Raw genomic sequence first — 21,687 nt, 5'->3', positions numbered from 1 at the left:
CTATGAGAGATTCCTTTATATTCCTGATTGTTTGAGCTTTTAGAATTGCATGCTAGAATGGATTTCAGATGACTAGATGGATTGGCCTGATATGTGATGCCTTGTAGCCTAAGAGGAATTGGATGTTATACTAGATTTGGAATATTTCTTAGTAGGAAGTAAGATTGAGATGTCATCTATTTAGTTGTGACTTGGAGTGTTACTGCATGAATGTTGCTTGCTTTGTGCTTTGTGGTACCCATGATGACATGGGTTAACTATTAAGTGAATATGTTAAGTCACGTGCTACATAAGTTAGATAATCTCAGAGTGATTGATTTGGCCCTATTATGCAGCACTTATCTGAGTCCAACCGTTGTAGGGTTGAGTCTTTTACTCGAAGGATTACCCAAGCTTTGTCACATGTGATTGTATTCATGAAGTAGTTAACTGATATTATGGGGAGTCCTTCAACAGCTGATGGCAGGGTGAGGTCGGGAACCTAGGAGAGCCTAAGATGTGATGTAGTGAGTTGGTTGTGCTGTTTAGTAGATATTTGGAGTATCTGTTTGAGAAGATGACATTGAGGATTCGAGATAATTCTTGAGGAGTATGGATATGTGTGGAAGGTAGTATTGGGCCCATACTACTGAAATCACAGGATCCATACTCGACCCGAGGCGAATCACAAGAAATCTAAGAAGCTTGTGGAGGGATGATGTGCCCAAATTTTAAGAAGTGACTGAAGAGTGATGGATTGATGATAACATTTTGGTCATGAGATATCAATTTGGTCTTATTGTATAGGATGACAATGTATTGACGGGGAGCAGAGTCTTCTGAGATGGGTACGAATGATGCCACATTTCGTGACTGGATTGCCATGGAGGTTTCACAGATTTTACTAGAGGATTTTCACGGTATCATTGGTCGGATCACTGAGAGGCTGATTGTCAAATTTAAGGAGCGGACCACAATCTTGTGCGTTAAAAGAGAAATTATTGAGGCTACTAAGGAAGGTAGTTGATATGTGCATAATTAGTTCATATTAAGTATATATTTTTACTCATTTATTAGCTAAATTATCGCATATTATGGACAAAAGGTACTTAAAAGTGTTCAATTATGTTTTTCAGTCCTAAGATGAAGCTCGGAAGCGAAAGGAAGTGGGAGAAACAGTTAGAAGATCGAGAATGAAATCAAGAAGAAAAACACTAAAAATGCCATCTACTCGGCGAGTAGGGGTGACGGCTCGACGAGTCCAATCAAAGAATCGAGAAGATAATGACTCGGGATCCCAGAGAGTTATCACAATACGGGGAATGTGAGAGGGACTCGACGAGTCGATTCGTATATTTAAAGATAATTCCATAGATCGATAGGAAGAAATTCTGGGACGATTCAGAAGTACTTTGCTACGATTGAGAAGCCAGAGAAACCCTAGAAGACGACGAAAGGAGCTAGAATTCAATTCCGGAGAGTAATTGAGGCAAAATTTCATCATTCCACTTATTCTTTTGTTTATTCATCATGATTAAGCAACTTGACTTTGTTTGTTTGTTGTTATTTACTTCAATTATGAGCTAAAACCTTTAGACTTCTGTTTGGGGATACAAAGTTTAACAATATGGTTTGATTGATTGGTAGGATTAATTCCAAGTTGGTGAACTTTTGTTATTTTAGCTTGCTAAAGAACCTTGTGTGTGAATAATAATTAATTTTCTGTTAATAGGAAGATAATTAATTAGCATGAACATCTATTGATTATTGACCTCATATGCTATGTGATCACTATGCTATATGTCTAGGATTAATGAATATGAAACTAGAATTAATAAGAAAATTGAGTAAATTCATGTGCAAGCTTGTAAGGTGACCATCAAACAAGGAGTTAATTAAAAGAATAAATTAGTTAACTATTGCAAGTCTAACTTAACCCGAATAATTAATCTAGTGAATATAATTGAATTAGACAATTGGCCACTATTTAAGTTAGTTTATTTGCTAAGGATTAGGGTAGTGAACACGAATCTAATCACTTGAATCGGTAACCAACGAAAGAATTAATCCATTGCACCATTACCTTGAAATCAACCATAGAGTTAACCAAGTTGAACTAAACAGAAGTTCCTTTCCAATTATTGAATCTAGTTAAGTCGTTATTTTCTAGTCCTAAATTAGTAATAGTTAGTAAGTTTCTAGTCTTGTAAAACTAGGGAAAAACCTCTACTTCTTAATTAACTTAGATTAAATTAGTTTTTAGTTTAATTTGCCGTTCCCTGTGTTCGATACCCTGCTTATTTAGCTATACCACAATTGATAGGTTCACTGCCTTTTGTGTGTTATTTGATAATTAAAAGTAGGTTTAAAACTAAGTGAGTCTACACACATCAAGTTTTTGGCGCCGTTGCCGGGGAACGGTTCTAAAATTAATATTAAATTCTAGTTTAATCGATCCTTTGTGTGGGATTTATCTTACACAAAATTATTTACAAAGTAATTCAGTAAGTAGAATTAGTTTATAAAAAATTCGTTTTTTTTAGAATAACTAGAAATTTTCTTTTCTGTTTTTGCCTTGAACTCGCCGAGTGCACTCGTGCCGACTCGGCGAGTACATCGTTGTTTCAGTCTTTATTTTTTATTTCGTTTTTGTTCTTTTTACGCGTTCTGTTTCTTTTGTTTTGTTTGTTTACAGTTGTTTCATGACCCGAGGATCTGATACACCTCTGGTCCCTCCTTTGGAAGACCCGGAATCCGCACGAAGAAAAAACAAAGGAAAAGCTGTTGGAGAAACCGCAACTTTAAAGAACTCACCACTCAAAAACTTAAAATCCGTTTTCAGCAAGAAGAAGAGAAGCAAATCAGGAGCATCCAGTGCCTCGTTGACAGTGGAAAAACCAATTCAAGAAGATACCGAGTACGAGACCGAGGAAGAAGAAGAGCATACTTACGAGCACGAAACCGATTCCGAAGAAGAGTTAGCTATCACAATGGCTAACATTGATGAAGTCCCCATGGGGGAATGGAAGAAAAGGATGCGTGATGACACCGGGTCGGGGCTTGTGCAACCCGCAATTCCCGCGACCGCTACATTCGAACTAAAAGGCCATATTCTCGCCCAACTCAAGGAGATTCCTTTTTACGGGAAGGATCACGAAGATGCTTACAAGCACTTGGACGAAGTGAATGATGTGGCCGATTACTTCAACGTCCCGAATGTTCCACGCGAGACCCAGCTTCTTCGCATGCTTCCTGTCACATTTAAAGGAGCTGCAAAAGATTGGTTAAAGTCACTTCCTCCCGGATCGGTCACCACATGGGCCAAGATGAAAGAAGAATTCATAGACCATTTCTGCCCGCCCTCCAAGATAGCCAAGCTTAAGAAAGCCATTGCCAACTTCGAGCAACAACCCGGCGAATCTCTTTATGAAGCTTGGGAAAGATACAAGAGCTTACTTAGAAATTGCCCACATCATGACCTTAATAGCCAACAAGAAGTCTCTATCTTTTATGATGGAGTTAATGTCACCACAAGGCAATTGCTTGATTCTCAAGGCCCGCTCACAAAGAAGGCACCCCCGATAATTAAAGAATTAATTGAAGAATTCTCTAAGCACTCTAGAGAATACCATAATCCGAGAAACGAAGTAAGTCGTGGGGTAGTGAACGCAGCAAATGATAGCATGGCGGCGGTGATAGCTAAGCTTGATAGTCTAGATCGAAGAATGACAAAAATGGATCAAGCAATCCATGCTATTAGGGTAGGATGCGAAAATTGTAGAGGGCCCCATCTCACAAAGGATTGTGATTTGGATGAGAATGGAAATAAGAAAGCTCACGTCTTTTATTCAAGTGGTGATCGATATGATGAAAATTGGCGGAAACCTAAGAAGGATTGGCTACCATACGAGGAGTATAAGAAGGCAAAGGAGGAGAAATACAAGTAGAAGGAGAGGGGACTATACCAAAAGGAAGAACCGGTAGAAAAGAAAGCCGATTTAGAAGAGTTATTCACTAGATTCATAGCCGCGTCCGAAAAAAGACACAGTGATCACGATGCTGCTATACACGAGACCAGAAACATGCTTAGGAATCAGCAAGCATCAATTCTCAACATTGAGAAACAGCTGGGGGCAGCTTGCGCATCAAGTGAATGATAGAAGACCGGGTCAACTTCCGAGTAACACCGAACCCAATCCAAGAATGGAGAATGTAAGTGTAATAACCTCCAGCAGTGAAGAAACATTCACAGAAGCACTGAAAATCTCCAAGAAAAAGGCAGAAAAGGAAGAAGAATCAGACCCAACAAAACCCGATCAGACTCGCCGAGTCACTCTCATGGACTCGACGAGTCCATGCGGGAATGATAAAACTGCCAATTCTCTAAAGCCATATAATCCTCCTCTGCCATATCCAATCAAAGCCATGCCTGCAGAAAAAGTAAAAGCATATAGAACCTTCATGGAGCATGTTAAAGCTTTACAAGTCAATATGCCATTTGTGGAAACAATGCATCAAACACCTAAATACTTCAACTTGCTTAAAAGCCTTTTTGCTGCTAAGGATTTGGCTGAAGTCGCGGAAATATTGATGAATGAGCTGCCTGAAAAGAAGAGTGATCCGTGAAATATGGTGATTCCGTGCCAATTTGGTAATGAAGTTTTTACCCGAGCATTAGCTGATTCGGGTGCAAGCATTAATTTGATGCCCTATTCATTCTTTAAGAAGCTGAATTTACCAGCACCAAGGCCGGTAAATATGAGGATCCATTTGGCGGACAAAACGATAATTCATCCACAAGGCGTTTGTGAGGATCTCCTTATCAAAGTGGACAAGTTTATTTTTCCAGTAGACTTCGTGGTGGTGGATATGGAAGAAGACCCCGAAATACCAATTATTTTGGGAAGATCATTCTTAAACACCGTGTGTTCTCTAATTGATATATGTGAGTCTACATTGACATTGAGAGTGGGTGATGAGTCGGTGATGTTTAAAGCTATTCCAGAAGCCAAGCAAGAAGAAGAAAAGAGAGAAGAAATCTCATTTATCCAATTGGATGATGAGATATTACAAAAAGAGCTTGAAATTTTGCTAAAAGAAGATCCAAGCAAGTTTTTGCTACACTCTGAAGAAGGTGGAGATGCTAGCAAAGACTTGGAGGAGTTAGAAAAGCTACTGGAAGGAGCCAACTCAGAAAACACTCCAGAATTGATGGAACCCAATCAGACTCGCCGAGTCACCTTGATGGACTCGACGGGTCTAGTCGAATTTGATAAAAACTTGGCCAATGTTCATCTGTTTGTTGATAGTTCTTCACATACCCTGGATTTAGTTACTATTTATGATTCTTTGGAAGAACAAACAGCAGAAGAAGGAAAAGGAATGGAAGTCCAAGACGCCGAGGTGGCATGCTTTGATACAATTCCATTTGGAGAAGGGTTGAACACAGAAAAGGATGAGGACATAAAGGGAAGAGGGGTGGAAGCTGATCGACCATTCACTACTAAACCTAAAGCACGAACCATTACAAAATATGAAGTGATTAAATTTAAAGAGAAGGAGGTACAAGAGAAGGTAAAGAAGAATGGGTTAAAAAAGAAAAAGAGAAAAAGAGAAGCCCAAGCAGCTGAGGAGGATGCTGTGAAAAAGAAAAAAGATGAATTGAAAAGGGCTTACAAGAAAAAGATTCACGCTTACAAGACTAAGTACAAACCACAAAGGACTCGGCGTGCATTCCCGATGCTCGAAGATGACGAAACGTAGACGGGAAGGAGTCTAGCTAATGACTCCTTAAAAAGAAGCGCTTGGCGGGAGGCAACCCGTTATATAGAGTTTGCTTTCTTTTACTTTTTACTTTTTTTAATTTTTCCTTCGTTTTTAAAAATGTTAATTCTCCAATTCACCGGACATGTCTGCTTGAGAGTGTGCATGGACTAAGTGTGGGGTGAAGTTATTTTAAATAAATAACAAAATTTTGAAAATTATGAATTTTTGCAAGAGACTCGCTGAGTCTGACCACGACTCGACGAGTATATATGGATTTCAGAAAAAGTTTGACTTCGCGACCAGACTCGCCGAGTCTGAATCCGACTCGACGAGTCGGTATTATTTACAAAAAAAAAATGATTTCAAAATTACTTTTACATCCGGTAACTAGGGTTTTAACCCTAAGAATCAGTTTATTCTCACACATACTCGCCGGGTGCCCCTCTCTAACTTCCTCTCAAGCATTCATATTTTGTTCTTCAAGTTTTCTTCAAATTTCTCAAGTTCAAACTCAAAAGGTAACAAATTTCTCCTTGATTTCTGTTAAGAACGTGATTATAAGGCCATCTATGGTAGCAATTGCATGAAAAACCCGTTTTTGAAAAGTAATGAATTTCTAGGGTTTTGATTTTTTCATGATTTTTGTTGTTTTGAACGTTTATTTTGGCCTTAATACCTTAATAGTAAGTGCATAGACAAAACCCTTGACAAAATTTCCAGGTTTCATGGCCTAATTTGCATCGACCCGTCGACTGACTCGTGCAGTTTGCGCGACTCGCCGAGTCGAGCCTGGACTCGACGAGTCGAGTCGGGGAACATATGCGAGATGTTTTTAATGATATTTTGTGTTTTCTGGGTTTTGTGTATTTGTTTTGCAGAAATCATGTTCAGAAGGGGACGAAGTCCCAGTGGCAACCAAGGGGATTTTCCGTGGCTAAACTTCCCTCAAATCGAGTCCGCTTCGACAATGCGGAAATGGAAGAAGAAGCTGGCGGATATCAAGAAGAAGGAGGTCTATGTGCCCAACCGGATAGATTGGGATTGGCTGCAGAATGTTCGTAATGAGGAGGAGTTAGCTCCTTATCTTGTGAAGGAGTTTCATCATGAAGGCGAAACAATGGTTTGTGATGGGTGGAGCCGGGTCTTCCGTATTCAAGAGTCGGTTTATTTGGAGCTTTGTTTGGAGTTTTTCTCCACGGTATCTTTCACCGGGGGAGTGGATGCTTATCACCCGTCCAACTTCAGTTTCTATCTTGGGGGAGAGTTTCATCAATGCTCTATGGTGGATCTTGCCTGTCGATTAGGGGTTTATGATCAGCCCTTGGTCTCAACACCCATCTTTCGGGCCTTTTTGGCACAAGCACATATGGTATTTTCCGAAGGAGTTACAAGTGCGGGCTGGTGGAATACCATTGGTAATAAAGTTTATATTCCAAAATCGGCGCAAGAAGGGAGCATTCGATCCCCAACACACCGCCTCATACACCGCCTCATTTCATCCACCATCAATCAACGAAAGGATGATGACAAGGTTTCCAACCTTGACGTTTTCTATTTATGGAGCATCATTACACCCGGCGTTTTTTGCAACATTCCTTGGTGTCTTGCTTCATATCTCTCGGAGGGTGCGGTCAAGGATCGTAAAACTTCCCGAATTAATAGGGGGATGTTTGTCACCCGGTTGGCCAACTCATTCGGGTTGATGAACCGCAGTGTGTGGAACTTCATGACGATGATCCCTACACCTCCTTTCAACCCAATTCTTTTCCGGAGAGCGAGGATTATTGAAGATTATGGTGGTGGCCATTATGCCATGCCGAATGATGATCCGGTTGTTGGTCCCGAAGCACCGAGGAGGAGGGTTCGTTCAAGGAGAGAGCGGGATATTGAGGAGGAGCCGCCGGTGATTCCGGTTGAGAATGAAGATGTACCAATGGATTGGTATAATGTGGAGATGAGGCGACTACAGGATCAAATGGCGAGGGGTTTGAATTTTAGCAACCAATCTCATATCCGACTTTTTGAACATTTTAACATTCCACACATAGATGGTGGTAACTTTCCATACATTCCATCATGGGAAGAAGTGATAAGTGCAAGAAGAAGTGGTGCTGGAGGAAGTGGAGTAGGGCTTGATGATGATGAGGAGGAGGATTGATTTTTTTTATGCATTTTTATTGAACAATTTTTAATTTTGTGTTTGTTTTTATTTGGTTTGTTTGATGTTTTTAAAAGTTGCTTTTGATGTTTAATTGATGTTTGATGCTTTGACAATTTTTCAGAATTGAATTAGGAGTGCTAGCTTCAAAAAGGGTTTAGAGTTATAGAATCAAAGTGAGAAAGAGAGTCAAGAAAGGAGGAGCGTTAGAGTATTGAGTCCGGTCCTTAGAGATGTTGGCAAGGGAGTCTAGAAGTGAATAGAAAGTATAGAGAGTTTATTGGAAGCTGGATCAGATGCAGAATTACATTATTTTCATTCAGTGACCAACTCGTCGAGTGCACTAAACTGACTCGACGAGTCGCCCTAATTCTCAACAATCCGAAGATTTCCCGAAGTAACTCGACGAGTCTGGTATATACTCGACGAGTCGTTTGGTTTCATGTCGAAGGGGCTGCTGATTTGATGCTAATTAGAGTACCACTTGACTATATATTCTTTCCATATTTGTTCTTGAAGATCTTACACTGTTATCCGCGTATTTGGAGTGACCCACACGAGACGAGACACCCAAGGCATGGATACCATGTCTAAAGTCAATTGAAGTTGGAGCTGAAAAGGAAGTGATCAACCTATCCACTGCTATCCCAGGGGAGTTTGTTCCAATTCCCTCTTTAGTTTTTTTTTATGTTTTTGTCATACATAATATGCAATGAGGGCATTGCATCAAATAAGTGTGGGGTAGGGGGTTGGTTACATGTTAGAAAATTTAGAGTCTTAATTTAGGCTAATTTTAAAATTTTGCATACCAAAAGTATTACTTAGGATCTAAATTAGGAAATTTTGGTAAAAGTAAAATTAGGACTCCATGTTAGAGTTGTGTTGATGATTGCATGAAAACCCAAATGTTTAGTTGAGCCTATATACGTTCTAGTGCATTTGTGGCTTCCTTATTCTAGTGAAATCATGGGACAAAAACACGACCCTGCTCGGCCCGAGGGATGCAATATGTTTAGCAGCCTAAACTTGAAATGTATCCAGGAAGATTGTTATCATTAGCCAATAAAGGTTGAGGTTGAGCGCCCCTGCTTAAGCATGTAGGGATTTGAGTGAAAAAAAAGTGAGGTACATGTAAAAAAGAGAGAATTACAAGAGAAATTGTATGAATTTTGGAGCAATTAAAGTGAAGATCAAAAGATCAAAATTCCAAGAATTCCAAAAAATCGAAGATACCCGAAAATCAAACAATAAAGGTGGTGAATTCAAAGAGATCAAAGCAAATATCAAAGAAGAGATGAATTCAAAAGAGCTCCATAGTGGTATCAAAAACTTGTAATTTTAGATTATGTATGCTCGGGTTGCTCAATTAAAAACACCTTGAGGGTAAGAGGTTTTTTGCGGATGGATTCGGAGGGTTGCATAAAATGAGCATAGTTCGGGATGAGTGGGCAAATGTTTATGAGGATTGTGAGTATTTAGAGTATGGGAGGTCTTTAGGAAAAATTTTAGACACAAATGCATGCGTTGCGGTCTTGGCATAATGGCTGGGTTAGATTGGAGTTGTTATATATGATTCTAATATGTTTAAAATTCAGTTTTGCTTGGGGGCAAGCAAAACACAAGTGTGGGGTATTTTGATATGTGCATAATTAGTTCATATTAAGTATATATTTTTACTCAGTTATTAGCTAAATTATCGCATATTATGGACAAAAGGTACTTAAAAGTGTTAAATTATGTTTTTCAGTCCTAAGATGAAGCTCGGAAGCGAAAGGAAGTGGGAGAAATAGTTAGAAGATCGAGAATGAAATCAAGAAGAAAAACACTAAAAATGGCATCTACTCGGCGAGTAGGGGTGATGACTCGACGAGTCCAATCGAAGAATCGAGAAGATAATGACTCGGGATCCCAGAGAGTTATCACAATACGGGGAATGTGAGAGGGACTCGACGAGTCGATTCGTATATTTAAAGATAATTCCACAGATCGATAGGAATAAATTCTGGGACGATTCAGAAGTACTTTGCTACGATTGAGAAGCCAGAGAAACCCTAGAAGACGACGAAAGGAGCTAGAATTCAATTCCAGAGAGTAATTGAGGCAAAATTTCATCATTCCACTTATTCTTTTGTTTATTCATCATGATTAAGCAACTTGACTTTGTTTGTTTGCTGTTATTTACTTCAATTATGAGCTAAAACCTTTAGACTTCTGTTTGGGGATACAAAGTTTAACAATATGGTTTGATTGATTGGTAGGATTAATTCCAAGTTGGTGAACTTTTGTTATTTTAGCTTGCTAAAGAACCTTGTGTGTGAATAATAATTAATTTTCTGTTAATAGGAAGATAATTAATTAGCATGAACATCTATTGATTATTGACCTCATATGCTATGTGATCACTATGCTATATGTCTAGGATTAATGAATATGAAACTAGAATTAATAAGAAAATTGAGTAAATTCATGTGCAAGCTTGTAAGGTGACCATCAAACAACGAGTTAATTAAAAGAATAAATTAGTTAACTATTGCAAGTCTAACTTAACCCGAATAATTAATCTAGTGAATATAATTGAATTAGACAATTGGCCACTGTTTAAGTTAGTTTATTTGCTAAGGATTAAGGTAGTGAACACGAATCTAATCACTTGAATCGGTAACCAACGAAAGAATTAATCCATTGCACCATTACCTTGAAATCAACCATAGAGTTAACCAAGTTGAACTAAACAGAAGTTCCTTTCCAATTATTGAATCTAGTTAAGTCGTTATTTTCTAGTCCTAAATTAGTAATAGTTAGTAAGTTTCTAGTCTTGTAAAACTAGAGAAAAACCTCTACTTCTTAATTAACTTAGATTAAATTAGTTTTTAGTTTAATTTGCCGTTCCCTGTGTTCGATACCCTACTTATTTAGCTATACCACAATTGATAGGTTCATTGCCTTTTGTGTGTTATTTGATAATTAAAAGTAGGTTTAAAACTAAGTGAGTCTACACACATCAGTAGTCTTGATGTGGAGGCACGACCAAGAAAGAGAAGACGAACACTCAATTCATAACAAGTGGAGGAAGGTGGAGGGTTCGATACAGCTGACCTGGCAACTGGAAGTCAGGGAAACTATGGGATATGTGGAAAGTGTAGGGGAACTAATGGGTTTGCTTGTCACAAGTATATGTGATTCAAATGTGGAGAAGGAAGTCATGTGCACCGAGATTGCAAGAAGGATCTGTTATGTTTTCATTGTCACCATTCGGGTCACTTCAAGTCCAACTGTCCTGCATGGCCAGCGGAGGGGGTGCAGGCCCCAACACACATCATCCCATAAGAGGTCAAGATCGAGCCGCAAGAAATCACTAGTATATATGTTGAGCCCCAATTATGTAATGATATTTATATATAGAATAAACATGTTCACGTCCAATTTTGTATCGTTGGATAAAAAAATCTTTTGTATGATAGAGTTGTTAGAACCATATTGGAATTTCTACAATTTCTTCAGGATGGGGTTCAATCCCGAGTGCTTCATATTTCAGTGGAGTATGGATCACTCTTGCTAGGTTTGAAGTTATGACATTGGGAAGCTTCAAATAACCCCGTTTAAGGCTCAGGAATCCTCTATGATTGACTAAGTCATCATTAAAAGAATTTGCATATGCCATTTTGCATACCGTGGGCCGTGTTTAGAAGAGGCGTGAGCATTCCGCATGGGAAACCAGCAGTCGGTCAAATCTTTAGTGGTATCAGTCAGAATTCAAGGAATCCGCAAGGTATTCATACCGGGCTTGAATGCAAGATGTATAAGGGTGTTCATAGTTTCCTGGTAGTTAGGGATTGGATCGGTCATGGGTGTAAGAGCGGTAGTCCTTAAGTTCACACCTTCGAACCGAGGTTAGTTGCACGTTGTATGAGGATCGCTTTAGGTGCAAGTAAGTGATTGAACGGGTTGGGTACTTGTTCGATATTGAGATGTTGTTCCTCATCAACTGATCAGTTGCCAAGGACTTGTAGTGGATTCAGAGGAAAGTGCTTAAGGATTTTGAGATTCGTTGAGGTATTGAGAATGATCACCGATCATGGAATGTACAAGAGATAGGCTTGGCTGGTCAAGGAAGACTAGTTGTTGTAAAGCTCAAGATGTCGGCTGCTACCTTTAGCAGGGATTAAGCAGTGGTAAAGCATTACTCTTAAGTAATGGGAAAGTATTGTTCGCTTGGTTTATTTTAGTCATTGGGATTGTCAACGGAAATCTAATGGTATACTTCGATGAACTTTAAATATATCAATCCTTCGGCAGGTAAGTTGTTGAATTGATGATCTGTCCGTTCCGATTAAGGGTTATAGTTCTATGCCACAAGATGAAGCAGCTTAAGGATTTGGAGTCGTATCATGGGAAGCACTTGGAATTATTGAGCTCGTTGAGATTTTGGAAAGTATTCATATGGTTTTGGAATGTGTGTGATTGCTAATATTGGCTAGTAATGTAATGCTAGTTCTTGTAAGCTCTAGTTGTTGACAGTTTGAATTGTAAGGTTGCGAGATAGAATGGAACCCCCATCAAATGTTGAGGATTGGAAGAGCACAATCGAATCCAAGTGGGGGAGAATCTTTTGGTCTAGGGGATTGCATAAGAATGGATGCTGATGTTTCATTGAACATAAATAGTAATGCATGGTGGGTATGTGGATGGATCCAGGTTGAGATTCATGTTAGAACCTTTCCGTCTGTTCTTGTCTGATTAAGGCTTTGGGGTTCAAAGCATAACTCGAACACCTGATTTGGTTATAATCGGATGTGGGTTCGACTCATGATGATTATGGTTGGTATAATAGATGGATGATAAGACCATGGGTGGATCCATGGCAGTATAGAAGTGTTGTAAGACTGCGATGTAGTTGTCGCATACACAAGGATGATAGGTTGTCGAGGAAGTGTTGTAAGTCTGTGATGTAGTCTTAGCATTCACCAGTATGAGTCAGGCCTTGGTTTGAGTGGTAAGTTGGACTTAGGAAAGATCAACGCACGCCTGGGTCGAGGTGGATGGTATTAATGGAGAACCACTCCTTGAGTAGTATGAGGATTGTTAGGTTTAAGGCTATGTGGGCCTGTTTGATTAAGTAGTATAGGTGAGATCCCGTAGGATCAATTTGAGTAAGGTATCAATTCGTGTTAAGAGTGAGATGACTCTGGGGTCATTGGTTGGCATTTCTGTGGTGATTAGGCTTGAGTAGCCCTTATTAGTTGGACTCTTATTCAGAGACTTGTAGAGGGACTAGGTCGTGAGTTTGTGGGAAGGTCACAACATTAATGGAATTAAGAAAGGTTGTGGGCCTTATGAGGCTAGTTGAGAGCTGTTAGAGCCATTATGGCATGCAAGCTAGGACAACTCACGCTTGATAAGACCCTCGCTCGGAAGTCACATGGTGCGAATGTATGAGGCTATTAGTCTCGGAAACCGGTTGGAAATCAGGTATATTGGTTAATTGGTTGGTGAGTTTGAGAGTAGGCATGTCTTAGTTTCATCTCGAATGTAATTATGGGGCAACAAGATGAGCATGAGCTGGTACTAGTCATTTGGACTCATGTTAGGAGTCGGTTGTTATTAAGTGAATATGTAAGTCACTTTCTCCATGGGGTAAATAATCTCAGGGTAATTGATTTGACCCTAGTGCACAACTCTTGTATGAGTCTTACCATTGTAGGGATGAGTCTTTTACTCAAAGGATTATCTAAGCCTTCTGAAAAGTGAAAAGTTTTCGGCAACAAGGAAACGTCAGTGATTTTGTTTTTAGTGGAAACAACAAGGTAATCAAGGTATGGAAGTGTTACGATCAGTTGGAATATGGAACAAAGTTGAAGTAGAAGTAACTCAAAGTGAACTGACCATCAGGGAGTCAGACAGGGTTTTATGATTTTGGATTTCAGGTAGAGTAGTAATGGTTTTCTTCAGGGTGAACGCTAGTGGGTTAAGATCCGTTCATTGAGAGCCTTGCTAAGGTTGGGTTTGGTTACAGTTTTGGAACATTGTTGTATGCTTGAGTTGTTTCCTTTTTCCGTATCTGGGTCGTGGAAGAAGTGTCCAAGTTATCTGGAGTAGCTAGAAGATAGTAAGGAGTGATTTCGAAGACGAAATCTAATTTAAGTGGGGGAGAGTTGAAACACATGTTGTTCCAGGATGAATCGAATTAGGGTTTCAAGGAGTCAAAAGGGTGAATTTTGGAGAAAAAGGGTCCTCACAACATAGATAATATGCATGAAGATTTTAATCCGGAACTGAGCTCACAACATGAAAAATAAAAGCTCACAACGTGAGGAGCACTACATCCCAAGCCCCTGATCTTTTAGGGTTTCCTTCGTATTTAAGCATCTCTAACCCCATTTTAGGGTTTCTTATCAGCCCCAAACCCTCTTTCACCTCATAAAAACCATAGATCCCATCCTATCTTGATCTTTGGTGGTTTTAAAGCTTTTCTTGGTTTGGAAGATGGAGGAAAGAAGAAGAAGAAGAAGAAGAAGAAGGTGTCCTTTTGTTGTGGCTTGCAAAAAAATCACCATCAACATCACCTTATATTGTTCTTAGACCATTATAAGTGTTAAATCATCTACCTTTATGGTTATTTAAGGCTATATTTAAGTTTTGCCACACTTTTATTCTTCTTTTAGAATATTGAGTGAATTGATACCATAAAGGGTGTGTTCAGCACGGAGCGTTTGAGAGCTTCTAGCTTCTAGCGTTTGACAAAACGCTCCGTTTAAAACAAAAATCCTCGTTTGGCACTACAAGCTTCTAGCGTTTAGTTTAATCAAAATGCTCCAAATCCAAATTCTACTTCATGTAGCGTTTAACAAAACGCTACAAGCTACAAGCTACCTGCTAGTTTTGTCGAGCACGCCCAAAGTTGGCAACTTTAAGAGTTATGAGGGCCTTAGGGATGCCTTGGAGTTCAGATATTAAAAATGATTGAGTTTTTGGAGCATTGTATGAAAGTTGGATGTCTTTTCTTCAAATTTGGACCTAAATGACATCTAGACATATATTGGATATATGTCTTAAAAGCATCGAATTTTTAGTACATTATGAGGTTATAAGACCTTCTGGAAAGATAGAGTTCTAGGCTTAATGTATTAAGGACTTAAAAGTTGTATTTTTAGCCTCAAAATGTTCTCATGACGTGAGAGAAAAAGTCTCATGACGTGAGGAGTGTTTGGTCCCATTTATGATGAGCTTGTTCAGGCTCACGATGCGAGGATAGGCTGATCACGTCGTGAGGTCAGCTCAGGTGTTGTTCCTTCATTGAGTTGGCTAGGTTGAGTTGGGATGAGTTGGGATCTGATCAAGTGATCTCCCATGACGTGACCAAGGGCTGGTCACGACGTGAGATGTGATTTTGGGCTTTTAAGCCTTGTTGGGCCCCAATTTTCTATCCGTGGGCCTTCTTGTGTCGAGGCCCATTTAGAGATTTGGGTGTTATTTAGGAATTTGGGCCTTCTTGAATTAGGCCTATGATGGGTTTTGGGCCCACTTAGGAAGTTGGGCCATATTGGGCTTTTGATGTTATAGGTTTGGGTCTCAGATTTTTGGGCCGGGTAAGGAAAGGGTAAAATAGACTTTTACCCTGAGTGTTGGACTATCAGACTAGGTTGCCATCTATGGGTTGTGGGTTAATTATTAATTGGGTATTCATTGATGATGTTAGTGCGGAGATTTTTCCGGATCAGTAGTCTGAGCTTTTATCTGAGATATTCAGCAGCTTGAGGTGAGTTTCCTTCACTGTATCTATGGGTCGAAGGCACTATTGCCGACCCACTAGTTTATGCTTGTAGTGTGATGATGGTCTTTGTGATAGTCATCTGTTATGCCTATATTGTTTGATGACTCTGTGATTCTTTTGTTATGATATTATGTGGTAGTGATAGGGGTGAAATAGACCCGGTATCCGGTTGAAATAGAACGCAGGGGAATGCAAACACCTAGAAATGCTTGACAATAGCAAGTTGAAATAAACCGAAGGGGAATGCAAGTACCCAGATATGCTTGACAGTATCCGGCTGAAAGAGATCAAAGGGATATGTCAGCACCTAGATATGCTTAATTGTATGTTTGTATGGTATTTGGTATTTTGGGGGAACTCACTAAGCTCTGTGCTTACGATTTATTGTGTATGGTTTCAGGTACTTCTGGTACAAAAGAAAAGCGCACGACATGACTGCACTGCATCCACCCATGTTTCCGCAACTTTATGATTTTGGAATTTTACTCTGATAACTGATTTTACGTTATTATACTTTTGAACGATTCGTAATACTAAATGGTATTTTAATGGTTGAATTAAAAATGAAATTTTTACCTTACAATTTTTAGAATGTTACATTTAGTTTTATATTAATTGACCTAAAGTCCTCCAAAATCGAGATATCAAAGCTGTAAGTTTTTAGTTTTTTAGGTTTTTTGCATTATGTGAAAATTTTAAAACATGCATATGTAATTCGTTTGAAGTCGGATTGACATGAGGTTTGTTTCAACTTGTAGTTTAGAGTTTTTACATGAGTTTAGATTACAATTTTATCAGTTTTGGTTTAATATTCCATAAATTACAGTCCCCCAAAGTCGGGATATCCAAACTAAAAATTTTCAACTTTTCAGCTATTTGTTTTTTTCATTTGTATTCTGTGAAAATGTTAAAACATGCATATCTCATTCTTTTAAAGTCGGATTGACATATGGTTTTTTTTTTCCAAAGTGTATTTTAGAGTTTTCACATGATTTTATACTATAATTTTGTTAATTTTGAGTTTATATTCAATGACTTACAGTCCCGCAAAGTCGAGATAGCAAAGTTGGAGTTTTTAGATTTCAGCTTTTTTGTGTTATGTGAAAATTTTAAAACATGCATATCTAATTTGTTTGAAGTCGGATTGAAATGCGGTTTTTCCCAAGTTGTAGTTCACAGTTTGTACATAAGTTTAGACAATAATTTTGTCATTTTTGGCATAATATTCAATGAATTACAGTCCTCAAAGTCGGGATATCAAAGACGAGAATTTTCAACATTTCAACTATTTGTTTTTGTACTTTGTATTTTGTTAAAATGTTAAAACATGCATATCTCATTCGTTTAAATTTAGATTGATATACCGTTTTTCTAGAGTGTAGTTTAGAGTTTTTACATGATTTGAGACTATAACTTTGTTAATTTTGGGTTCATATTCAATTTCATACAGTCCCTCAAAGTCGGGATGTCAATATGAAAATTTTCAAAGTTCAACCCACTAAGTAGCAAGTAAGTACCAAAAAAAATTGGTTTTTCAAGTTCTAAACCCACTTTACCGTGTTCCTCCCAAACCACTTTAACTTTTGCGGGTTTTCTGTTGGATTAGGTGTCTAAGCCCATAACTATAATTGGTATACACTTGAATTGATAGTAGCACAATCCTTTTAGGTTGCCTTCATAACTAGCAACTAGACATGATGACTTTTGGAGAGAGGTTGAATTTATTATTTGAATAATAAATTGAAATAAATGATTTATTAATGTATTATGAAAATAATATATTAAGTAGAAATCATATTATTTAATTATATTTAATCAGAAATTAATTGGAATTAATTTTGGGATTAAAAGAATTAATTAAAGTTGTAGGGGTTGTTTGGCAATTTATTGATGGTTGAGGAAAGCGGCTCTAGAACCTCCCCAGAAGGGCTTGGATGAAAACTTCTAGAAGTCCCTAGAATTTTTGTCCAAGGGTTCTTGGATAGGGATTCTTAGGCTGCTTGGTCCTTAAGCTTAGGAATTAGGGTTTCCTTCTAAAACCCTAGCTTTGGCTCTAAGCTACCTCACTATATAAGGAGCCTAACCCCTTCACAATTTCAGCCACCTAAAACCCTAAGAAGAGCATCCAAAATTTCTAGCTACCTCCTCCTCTCTCCTCTCTCATCCTTTTTCCAAGTTTGGGTGCGATCTACTAGAGGTGTGACACTTGTGACACTTGCTCTAAAAGTTCAAGAACACTAGGAATTCATTGTTATTACAATATAACAATTAAGGTATGTATTCTAACCCTAGTTTTATGATTTTCAAAAATAGCATATACCTCCTAGGGTTTTCCATTAGATGTTCATTAGTTGTATGTTCAGTTAGAGAAAACATAGATCCAAGATTAGGGTTGCATGCACACATAGAAATTTTGTTTGTTATGCTCAAAACCCATCATTTTCCGATTCTAGACCCACTTTACCCGGAACTGATTCCTATATACCGGTGTAGTTTCAAGTCCTACAAAATATCGTTAACCGGTTCCGGGTTTTCCGGTCCAGGTCCATCCGGGCCGGTACTACCGGTCTTCACTATCAGAGAGTTGTTGTGTTAGTTTGTTGTTTATGAGGTGAAACTTCTCACTATATTACCTGTGTCATAATAGGGTGCAAGCTAAACTAGCTGAGTCTTATTTGTTGAATGTTGTTACGAGTGTTTATAGAGTTGTTGATAACTCCGGGACTGCTGATAGTCCGACACGTCGCTGATAACCTATAGGGCTTTTATGAGCCCAAAGCACTGTGTGAGAACAAGGATTGCACGAACAAGGTTTGAAAACTCAAACCTTCAGTTATGCAAGGACAATTATTGCTAATAATAATTCCAGTCAAGTGTGGATAAACCTGTCAAGCCTTGAAGATGATAACTCAACCACGTGCTCAAGATAAAGTATGAACAATGTGCAAGAACAAGAAGAATATTAGAGAAATGACTGAATGGATATTTTGTGATTGACAAGAGTGAAGTTCCAATTGTTACATTTGTTTAAGGTTGACACTCCTTTTATAGGAAAAGGAGGTACATAAGACAAATACAAGAAAAGCGCATGGACTGAAGATCAATAGCCTGAAACAACCGTTGTTGTTGATCATGTTGGTTGTTGTAACACCCCGTTTATTTAATAAATAAATAGACAAAACTAATGAATGAATCGTAGCCCTAAAATTAATAATTATATAGCAAGGTGTTGGTTTCGGGAAGCCAAATGCCATAATTTGGATATTCGGGGATCAAAGTATAAATTCGAGATTTATTTTTTAAAGATTTTAGAAGACAGGGGGGTGTTTGGTAAGTATTAGACCTAATATGAAAGGATTTATGAAAGTAGGGGCTAAAGAGTTAATTATGGACCTCATTTGAAAATAATTGTAGAGGGAGGGGCCACTTAGTAAAATATGGGACTTAATTTGTAAGGGAGTTACATGGGTGGGGTTAAAAGGGTCAATATCGGATTACATTTGAAAGAAAAAAGGGAGGGAGGGACTGCTGTTGCCATTATGGCAAACTTTAAATGGAGTCGGGTATTTAAGGTCCCGTAACCCTAACCATAATCTATGTTACAACCATCATCCCCCATATGCCTCCCACCACCGACCGCCACCCCATTCTCCCTTGTTTCTCAGACCGACCAAGCCACCGAAGGACCAAGATGACCGGCGACGACCAATGTAGCAACGGAAGTCTCCAAGGCCGGAGCAACTGTGAGCAATCACCGCCATTATCCCTTCGCCACCTCAGTCACATCTTTTCTCACCACTGTCTCCCGTTTCCATTGAAGATGATGTCGTCGAAGATTCGTGTGTGTCCCATCGGTGCGTGTGTCGACTGATTGATGGGTAGAAGACCAAGAGGAGCCTTCACCACCACCATGAGGTGGTGGCTATCATCGCAAGACTGCCTCATGCCACCATGTCCTTCTACTTCCGTCATCGTTGCCTTATCTCGTCACCACCAGTCGCTATCAGAGGTGACCGTGAGTTTGTGTGGGTGTGATTCTGCTTCAAGATTCATGTGTAGGTGTGGCTGTTTGACTGGGAACCAACAAAAACCACCACCACCACCGTGAGGTGGTGGCTGCCATCGTCAAATCACCACTGTCGCCACCATACGCCATCAAATGGGTGGTTGGCTTCTCTTTCCGAGCAAAAGATGTGAAGGTGTGCGTGTTTCAGTTTGTGGGCATGTGTGTTTGGCCGGAATTCTTGTAGAAGGCATCACCACCACCGGCCACCACAAGGTGACTGCGTGTGTGTATGTTTATTTTTGTTAATGTGTGTTTATTTTGGGATTAAATCCTTGTAAAATGTAATTAGAAATTGGACTAATGAAAAGAAAACTAAAACCACCACCGGCCGCCGTGTCGGGTAGCGGTGTTCCTTGTTTGGTTTGTGACCCGTTTGGATGTTTGGACAAAGGGACTAAAGCCCTAATAGGCCTAATAAACCTTAATTGATCAAAACACCTAGCTATTGGGCCTATTGGGCTAAGATGGGGTTGGAAACCCTAATTAGGGTTTAGAAAAGCCTAATATTGGATGTATGGGCTTGGACTTATCGGGACCCACATTTGGGCTATTGGAATGGAAGTGTGTATTAAGCCCAATCACACCATATGATTCATTTAGAAGAGTGATGGACTTAATGGATTTAGTCCTTAATGGGTTAAGTGAGAAACACTTAACCCTAATTGTCATTGTATTTGAAACCCTAACTTCACTTGGGTTTATTGTTGGGTCTTTCTATTGGGCCTTCCTATTGGGTTATTGGTGGGCCATCCAAGAATAATCATATGGACTATAATAATTTAATGGGCTTTAGGATAATGCCCATATGTTAGGGTTTGGGCTAAATTTGGAAAATTGGGCCATAGATGGGCCATAATTGGGTCTTCATGATTATGTGACATTGGGCCATTAGAATGTCGAATGTTGGACTAGACTAAATGGTTGGGCCTTATGGTAAGACCTTGTAAAGGTTTGGGCCCAATTTGGAAAATTGGGCCATATGTTGGGCTTTGACTCATAGTTGACTTTTGGGCCTTTGGATTGGGCCTTGGGCTTGAATAAAGCTAAGCTAGGAGTAAAGTAGTATTTACCCCCAAGTATGTATTTATGGTTATGTATTGGAACCCAATTATTAATTGGGTGATGTTTTCATATTGACAGTTCGGGAATCTGTCATCCAGCAGCTGTGGGTTGTGTCTACGGGACTGCAGCAATGTGTGGTGAGTTACCTTCCAGTAGGGGTGGGTCTAAGGCACTAATGTTGGCCCACTAGTAGGTGATTGTGTTTGAGATGATTGTCTTTGTGATAATTATCTGGTTTGCCGCTATTTGATATGTTTTATGTGCTGGGATGCTATGAGATATGTGTTAGTAGTAGTAGGGGTGAATTAGTCACCAGTTACCGGTTGAAAGATACGAAGATAGTTACCGGTTGAAAGATACCGAAGGGGTAGACAGAACCCATACATGCCTAGTAGTATGTTTATGATATGTTATAATGTGACTAGTATGGTTATGATATGCTATTATGTGATCAGCATGTTTATGCTATGTTATCATGGAATCAATATGCTCTGACATGTGATTATGTGGTAGTGGTAGTGGGTGAAATAGTCCCCAGTTACCGGTTGAAAGATACCGAAGGGGAGGTTAGCTCCCGGTTACTGGTTGAAAGATACTGAATGGGAGGTTAGTTCCCGGTTACCGGTTGAAAGATACCAAAGGGGAGCCCAACTCCCAGATATGCCAGACAGATACCGATTGAAAGATACCGAGGGATTGGCATTATGTGGTATGTGGTATGATGGGGGAATTCACTAAGCTTTGTGCTTACGGTTTTTAGTTTTGGTTTCAGGTACTACGTTTTCAAAGGAAAGGAGTCGACTCGATCGCAGCGCATTACACTATGGTTTTGCACACATGATATCTTAGGGGTTACACTCTGATATTTTTTTATGATAACATGTT

General features: G+C 39.2%; 1 non-coding gene across 1 annotated transcript; it reads right to left on the bottom strand.

Moving 5' to 3' along the window:
• Nucleotides 1–3,353: 3,353 nt before the first annotated feature.
• LOC145056083 (small nucleolar RNA R71) lies at nucleotides 3,354–3,460 on the bottom strand. Its single transcript, XR_013685620.1, has one exon. It is a non-coding gene; the product is annotated as a small nucleolar RNA R71 (small nucleolar RNA).
• Nucleotides 3,461–21,687: the final 18,227 nt, after the last annotated feature.

The sequence above is a fragment of the Lactuca serriola genome, chromosome 5 (genome assembly GCF_051521515.1).
Source record: "Lactuca serriola cultivar US96UC23 chromosome 5, Lser_US96UC23_V15, whole genome shotgun sequence".
NCBI classification, from domain to species: Eukaryota; Viridiplantae; Streptophyta; class Magnoliopsida; order Asterales; family Asteraceae; genus Lactuca; species Lactuca serriola.
Note: the sequence above shows the minus strand (reverse complement) of the source record. Positions and strands in the feature narration are given on the sequence as shown.